Here is a 6,739-nt window from a genome sequence, read left to right as displayed (position 1 = left end):
CTGCCTTACTTATCATTCAGTTCAGGAGAAGTCAAATTTAATAAATATTCAGAGCGTGTTCCGTTTGCCCACTCACCCTCTCTCCTGTGCTCTTGTTTGATATTGACTTAGCATTTGTTCCCTCCATGTCTATTTACCCAGAGGAAACTGTGGCTTCATCCTCAACTGAGTGTAAGAATTTTACAGTTGTTTCATGTACATTGTCTGGCAGACTGAAAGCACAAGCTTTCCTACGTCAGTTGCTGTGGTGCTGATTGAGTGTGGAGAAGATGTTCTGTTCAAGCCTACATGACACTTTTAGAGATTGCTAGCATTTCCCTGCCTTTGCAGAAATTCTTTCGACGCAAAACAACCTACAATAACATCTCTTTTCCAGTGATTCAAATAAATCACTGGCCGCTTTGAAAATGCAGTATTAATTGTACAAACATGGGCATAAAGACATTAGAGTAAGGCACCAAATACACTTGTGGTTAGGTGTCATGTTTTTGCTACAGTTCATTAAAGCTGGTGGTCATATGTGTCTTTTGGTGATTTTTGGAAATCGCAAGTAGAAATAGCAAAGTCAAGTCTTGACAGAGTCTTAATTTTTAACCAATTGTAAAATACTTTCACATCAAAATTCAGTTTAGAATTACATCTGGGAAATCCTGCTCGATGTGGCCTCATAATCTTTCAGACAGTGTCTATGCTCTTCAGGATTTCAATTATGGGTCGACCTATTTATTCTCTGTGACATCAAACTGCTGTAACAGCTGCATCTTCAGAGCAATATGATTATTCACTGCTGGTTTGAATTATACTGTACCTGTTTCCTGGAAGCTACGTTTTTATTGCAAATGAGAGGCTTCAGATTAGAAGGCATTTGATGTCATATTGAGACGATGTTTGTAGAGATATTATTGCTGCCAGTGGTTTTGCTAGTGTACATGAGTCAAAGCAGATAAGCTACTACACCATGACTGAGAGTCTTCACCAACATCTGCTATATTACAGTGATGCGTTATGCAATCTGTGGAGTTTTTACACTCATCTGATTAGTAATTGCAACATTAAATGGTAGAGGGAGCAATGTGAGAAGAGCTGCAGCTGTTATTATTTTAATGTTGGTAATGTTCATTTACAATGTCAAAGATGAACAAGAATCTCTGCGGCCAAAAATAGTTCTTCAACATTTTTCCCCCTGTGAAAATGTCTTCTGCTATTTCTGCCTTCCCTCTTAATAACATTTTCACTAGAACTTCCAGACTCCCCACCCCCGACACTCATCTGTGTTTTGATGTTTTCCGAGTTTATTCCCTTGTCATCTGCTGAGGGAAGATATGCAAGTTCTCCATATTTTGAACATTTTTCAACCTTTATCAGCTGTTCTGTCATAGCTGTAAAGCCGTACCTCACATGTCATCCAACTCTCATCCCATCTCTTATGGATTGCGGATTTTAATGCAAAGAACCCACACTGCTCATTTATTTTACGATTTTACCCAGAAGAGGGTACTATACCTTGTTTCCTTCATGTAAAATTATAAATTAACACTGATCTGTGCAGCAAATGGAGTTGCACAGATTGGAAAGGTTGCTTGCACGGTGCAGCTTATGAAGTTAAAACGGGTTGTAGGCAGACTCAATACTTGCAAGCTCTTTAAACCTGCCCCCACCCTCAACCGACGTATCAACTCAGAGTCAGCAGTTAGCTTTAGTCACCTTAAAAACACTTGGGCTTTTGCAAAGTACAAAATTCACACACAAACACATGTGAGTCATACCTTCATGTCTCCTTGTTCACTCTAAATCAGATTTTGGGCATTGGGCTTATAGAATGACGGGTACCCAGGTGGATCATTGGCCTCAATCAGGCAGGTAGACCTCATTACTGCTAGTCATCAGCTTATTTTATTTTCTTTCCATCATAAGGTTCTAAATCTGATTTGGCTCTGTTTCATTCCACTGCCTATCTTTGACAGTTTGCAAGACCAGCGTTATTTATTGCCCCTGCTTCCTCTCAAAAACACTGATAAGGAACAAAGCAACAATAAACCTGAAAGCTCTTTCTTAAAATTTGGTTCCCTTGAATATCAGTACAGCAAACATAAAGTGCAGTGTTTGGTGCCAGGTATCACAGTGTTAGACTGAGCAATTTCACATGAGTGGTGAGAGTACAAAATGCTCCCACACATGACAGGAAACTGTGTTGCTGTTTTTAGCATGGTAACTGTGTTGCTTGGCTCTTTTTTGTTGTTCCTAAGCCTCAGTGTTGTAAAATGAGACCGAGGATGAGAACGGATGTAGCCGTCATTCACACCTACTGCAACACAGAGGATGATGAAGTTACTGACAGATCAAAGGTTGACTGGAAACCTTATTAATCTGTTTCTGTGTGTTGTGATTAAATGTTGCCTGATTGTATGTTGTTGACTTTAGCTGTTTCGTAGATACCCTGCAGTCATGGATTGGCGACAGTGATTGGCTCCTGCGGACAAACTGTGTTTACACTGGCATTTAAATGAGTCATGGTAATGTTTGATGTTTACAGCACTTTGTGCAGTCATTTGCCTTTGGAGCCGTATAGCACTCTCTTCTTCTAAAACTGTTTGTGTAAAGCCAGAGTTGAAAACAGCGATTAATAGAGACGTGTAAAGCTTTTTTGTTTTTTACCATGACAGAAGTTTTGGAAAGCATTACAATGAAACTTGACGGTTAACTCTCAAAGACACAGACACACACACAAGACAGGGATAAAATGAATGTGAGAAACAATAAGCATTAGCATTAAAACAGAATTAGAATCAGAAAGCCAAGCAGAATCCAGTGATCATTGCTGCAGGCTCAGCCAGTACAAGCTGCATGCTGGTGTATTTTCGTATACCAGAGACAGAAAACCTGCTCTGCGTCCGCAGACTTTTGCTCACATTAGAAGTGTTGTTTCAAAGACAAAACCTTGTGTTTTTCCAACTCATTATCAGCTGCTCTGCGGAGCCCTCTGTGGGATAAGTCTACATTGGAAATGGATCAAATGGAGCTGGCTGAATTAATGTGTGTCTTGACTTTGATGAGGGAAGTTGGTAGTTTGAGTAGATTTAAAGGGATGGCATGTGCTGCTCATGTGAGCTAACAAACTCATACCAATACCCTGTATTTCCCACAGGTATCTTGCACATAGACATCACTAGGGGAAATGTGCAATCCCAGCATCTTTTTGATATTATGTTCTGTTGCATTTAATCAGACGTTGCAGAATAAATGAACTGACAGTTTTTATTTTTTCCATGTGGCTTGGTGGACAAAACCAACAAACCCACAGTACTATTGTAAATCCACCCGTAGGGCAATGTGCAAAAGTAAAACCAATTCAGTACTAGTTTTACATCTGCTACCTGCATTTATCAGTTTTCCATGACAATAACAGTGTTGCTACAGTTCACTGGAAGGCAATTCACTGAGCTACAGTAGTTACTTAAAAAAGAACAATAGTCAATTTAAATAATTTGTCACAGTACATTTACATTGACTATCATTCATTGTAGCTCAGCCATGGTAACATCAATATAATGTTAATCCCTAATCAGTGAACACCAATCAAACAAAACTTACAGGATGTCATCTCTTTCCTTCAGAGTCTAAGGAAATCTATTATTACATTTATAAAATTGCTGTTATATTTTAACAGTGAACCTTTCACAAAAGGCTGAGTCATTCCGCGCAATACAGCACCAGTCATTGTCTCTGTCTTTCCCACAATGCCACTCTTTGAAAAATTGAGGTCATGCTGTTCGATGAGGTGAGTGATTAGGTCTGTGAAGACCTACATCGTTGGCCTAGAATCCAGGAACATCTGATTCTTGAGGTTTGAACAATTGTGAGGGAGATCTCGATGTGGCATCCTGAGACTGTGAGTGTGAGGAAGATACAAATGAGAAATGCCATGTCAAACTTAAAAATTTAAAAAATAAAAATGTGTAATGTAAGTAGGGCTGCACCTAACAATTTCTTTTTCCAATTAATTTATTGATTATTTTTTTGGATTAATCAATTAATTTATGAATTATTTTTCCATTAAGCTTTTTATTTTTCAATTATTACATTCATACATTGTGGTCTGAAATCGTCGGGTATGAATTCGTCCATACACCACGGAAATTAGCGAATTAGAAAATAAACTTTTGGAGCAGCTTTGAGTTTGAGCTACAATGCAAGTCACTATATGTCACACATGACACATGCTGGTGTGTCATCAATATACTCAACTACTTTTAAACAGTGAAGATAAGTTAATAGAGCTAGCAGCCAACCCCTTGCAGTAGTGGTGTTTGTGTGCGTAAAAACCAATCAGAGAAAGAAGAGAATGTGGGTCTGGTCAAAGGTAAACTATGTTTAAAAATTATGTAAATAGTAAATGGTCTGCATTTGATGACCTGTGTTCAATGTTCATAGTAATTACAGATGAATATGAAAAAAATGAAATGGTATCAATATATAATATATATAAGGAGTTAAATGTTTGTGGCTTGTCGCAGTTTTCTTGCAATCTTTCTTCCTCCCTCCCGTTTTCCACTCTCTTACGAGTTCCTGCAGTTGTAGAATTCTCTAGGGAGGAGATCTATATTTAATGACCCAGCAGAAGCTGCATGGAAATGGGCCGCTGTAGAAACCAGCAACAGGCCTATTTGCACATTTTAATGCCGTATAGATATTTTGGGAAGACATCTAACCTATATTAATGAAGACACATAGATTTGCCAGTGGGACAACTTAGGCGGAATACTAGCTAAACTTTTCAATGGGTCATTGACTGAGAATGCTTGTGCACAGCAGTGCACAAGATTAGCTGCAATTTACATTAAACTTTCACACATACTGTTGAAACACTTTGCATAAGTATATGTCGAGCAGAAAACGCTGGAGATTTTTGCAGGACAAGAGACCTAATTCATGCACCGCACTCATTCAGTTTGCATGAAACACAACTGTAATTTTCTTTAGCCTCATCCTCCAGCCTTTTCTGACTGGATCCAGAGGCACTGTGAGGCTAATATTATTTAGTTTATTACTTTGAACTGTGCCCTCCTTTCAGTCAGAAAACCTCGGTGTAGCAAAACAAAATTTCCAAGAGCCATTCGACACAAAAGCAAACTACCAGTGGCTCCTTTGAATAGAGTTCTTTACTGATTTAATCTTGTTCCGCTAAAACCTTAGTCTCATGATGGAGTTCATAAAAAGGATAAAAATCAGTGCAGCATGACCAAAGATTTTGGCTTTTTTTCAACACCTCATGGAGAGCTGTGGCTCAAAAGGGTCCTCCCACAAGCTCACAATGCATGTCAGAGCTTCAGATATTTACTGTTTGTTAACGGCACACAGTAGGACTATGCTCACTTTTAAAGTGGAATCACACTCTATGTAAAAATTACTCAGAAACACATGGTGGTGAGTGCAACCTAATAAAGGGCAATACAATTATACTGCTTATGCAAAAAGCACTTTCAGGTGCAATAACCTGCATGGGGCTATGTAAGTAAAGTTTGACTGATTGATAGATTTATTCAATTTGTCAGAGTGGCTCAGTGTAATAGCATTGGGCAGTGATATAAAAGGCTGCGGGTTCAAATTCAAACCTACCAGGTGCAGCCCCGCCCATCCTGAACCCAGATAAAAAGTGGAAGGGTTGCGGCAGAAAGGGCATCCGGTGTCAAAAACGTGAGAAACACATTTGGCTGTGGCGACATCTGAAAGGAAAAACTGAAGGCTGTTTGTTTGTCAGAGATGGTGCCAAAGAAGCTATAGACCCAGCAGGACATTTAACATTCAGATATGTTTCTTAAATGTTTCTTAAAATAAGCAGCTTAATTTGCTCAGATGTGCTTTTTTTGTTATTCTGTTGAGGATTCATTCTTTGGAGTAAAAATGTAATGTTTTGTTGCAGGTGCATTTTTTCCAATGTGTGTATGTTGCATTGACTGCTGAGAATCATTTCCGATGTCGAGGATATGATGCGACTAACATATATAAATGGTTGCAGAAATGGAGAGAATGTGACTAAGTGTTGCTCTCGCTGGTGACAGACAAACGCTGTGGTTTTGACATGTCCATAACAACTTTGTTATTACCACATTCATTAACTGGATGAGATGCAAAAAGCTGACTGTTCATTGCTCTTGATATCTGAAATGCAAGAGATATACAAAGCATCTTCAATACACATATATTCAGGAAGAGTAACTGCCTCTCTATTTTGACCTGTTATTTATGGTGAGTGTCATAATGGGGCTCTTATCGCTCACTCGTTGTCAATAAGAGCTGTCTGACTGCATCTGTGTGTGTGTGTCTGTGTCTGTGTTTGTGTGGTTTGGTCACAGCTGTTTGTTTCTTTAGCACTTTCATCACTGATCTCCATCTTATTATGCAAAGACAGAAGCACCATGTCCCTTCTAAGCTCATCCAGTAAAGTAAAAGTGTGGTTGCTCGCTTAGATCACAGTGCCAGGCAGAAAGTTTGGAGAGTATGAATCATCGAAATCATAGAAAAGCAATACTCTACAGGTGTTTATGTAACAACTCACACCACATTTTAACCCTAAAAACTGTTTCTCTTTGTTGGTTCAGAGTGTGTAGCTCTTTTGCCATGCTTTTGTGTTATGCTGCACTACCATAAATCTTTTTGTGGAATAACAATTTGACAGTGAGCTTGGCCTCAGGCGTCAGGTTCATTAAAAGCGTGCCATGTATATACATCATGTGTCCAT

The sequence above is a fragment of the Channa argus genome, chromosome 4 (assembly GCF_033026475.1).
Source record: "Channa argus isolate prfri chromosome 4, Channa argus male v1.0, whole genome shotgun sequence".
NCBI classification, from domain to species: Eukaryota; Metazoa; Chordata; class Actinopteri; order Anabantiformes; family Channidae; genus Channa; species Channa argus.
Note: the sequence above shows the minus strand (reverse complement) of the source record.